A 2181-nucleotide genomic window follows, 5' to 3' on the forward strand; every position below is an offset into this window, starting at 1 on the left:
CCCACCAGGCTCTGCCATCCCTGGAATTCTCCAGGCAAGAACACTGGAGTGGGTTGCCATTTCCTTCTCCAATGCATGAAAGTGAAACGTGAAAGTGAAGCTGCTCAGTTGTGCCGACTCTTAGCGACCCCATGGACTGCTGTCCACCAGGCTCCTCCATCCATGGGATTTTCCAGGCGAGAGTACTGGAGTGGGGTGCCATTTCCTTCTCCGATATATTAACATATATCATGGAATCTAGAAAAACAGTACAGATGAATCTATTTTCAGGGCAGGAAACAGATGCAGAAAACAGACTTGTAGACACAGTGGGGGAAGGAGAGGGTGGGTCAAATAGAGAGAGTAGTATTGGCATATATGCACTAACATGTGTAAAACACATGTGTGTATAGCACAGGGAAATCAGCTTCTTGCTCTGTGATGACTTGGAGGGTGGGAGGGAGGCCTTGGAGGGAGGGGACATATATGTATATATATGCATATATATATAGCTGATTCACATTGTTGTACAGCAGAAACACAACATGGTACAGCAATTATACATCAATTAAAAGAAAACAGAAGATCGTCAGGTCAAGCAATCTTTCCTTGGCAGTCCTGGCTTCTCCCTAGGGAGACCTTTCCCAGGATGGGCAGTATGCCACCACTTACCACCACAGGACATTTTCAAGAGCCTGCTGGTCTGATAACCATGAAGACCCTGAAAGTGCATTCAATATGCACGTGACACAGAGCAGGGAGGGAGAGCTGCTGTGCTTAGTGGTAGAATCAGGTTTCAAAACTACGCCCCCTGACTTGAAAGATGCACTGAAGTTAATGAGATTATGTTTAATAAGGAGAAATGAGACCAAGCTCAGATCCAAAAAGACCAAGTGGATCAGGGGTTGGCAAACTTTAGCCTGTGTGCTGAGTCCAGCCTGCAGCAGCTTTTGTAAAATTAGATTTTACTGGAACACAGCCACATTCATTTGCTCACATGCTTCTATGCCACAATGACCGAGTGAGTAGTGGCACCAGGACGCTATGGTCCACAAAGTCTAAAATAATTGCCATCTGTCTGTATGACTCCTGAAAACTAGACAAGGAAGTTTGGAGGAGATTTAAATTTATAGCAGCTCAAATGGAAATAGAGAGGAGGACAGAGAAAATGAAGGTGTGATTATTTAGTCTGCATTAGTAGTGGAAACTGGAAAAGATCCTGATGCTGGGAAAGATTGAGGGCAGGAAGAGAAGGGGGTGAGAGAGGATGAGATGATTGGATGGTATCACCGACTCATTGGACTTGAACTTCAGCAAGCTCTGGGTGATGGTGAAGGACAGGAAAGCCTGGTGTGCTTCAGTCCATGGGGTCGCAGAGTCAGACATGACAGAGTGGCTAAACAACAACAACAAAAGGGTGTTACAATATAAGACAGATTCCCTGGAGGCTCAGTAGTAGAGAATCCACCTGTCAGTGCAGGAGATGAGATCTGCCAGTGCAGGAGATGTGGGTTTGATTTCTGAGTTGGGAAGATCTGCTGGAGAAGGAAATAGCAACCCACTCCAGTATCCTTACCTGGAAAATTCCAGGTACAGAGGAGCCTGGAGGGCTACAGTCCATGAGACTGAAGCAGAGTTGGACATGACTGAGCAACTAAACAGCAACAGCAACAATATTAAGACAAGGAATGTATTAGATAGATAGGTCTCCTTTCGATGTTAAGTGACCAAAAGTAATGCAAAATTAGCTCAGCACCAGAGGACTGTATTGGAGGGACACAGTCAGATGACCCCGAAGGTCTGAGCTTTTGACTTGGCCCTAAGCCTTTATATCAAGGAGGCTGGGTTGGGTCCAATTGCCCCTTTCTCTGGTTTCAGGGGTGTATGAGCCTAACAGCCATTGCACCAAGGGAGCCCCTGACAGATGGAGCAGGAGGGCAGGGAGGGGCAGCACCAGGGAAAGCATCCTGGCACCTGAGAGACGGACAGTCTGCCGGAGGCCCAGGCCCTGCGGGGGTGTCACACAAGGACCGTGCACGTCCCCGGGACGCTGACTCGCTGAATCCTTAACCGTCCTCCATAGATTGGGCTGTCGCCTTCCTGCCTATCAGGGATGTATAAATAGATTTTAATTTTTTTCCCCCAAAGTTGCTGATGGATTTAACAGTTCCGAATCTCATGCCAGGTCGAGGTAGTATTCCT

The sequence above is a fragment of the Bos javanicus genome, chromosome 10 (genome assembly GCF_032452875.1).
Source record: "Bos javanicus breed banteng chromosome 10, ARS-OSU_banteng_1.0, whole genome shotgun sequence".
NCBI classification, from domain to species: domain Eukaryota; kingdom Metazoa; phylum Chordata; class Mammalia; order Artiodactyla; family Bovidae; genus Bos; species Bos javanicus.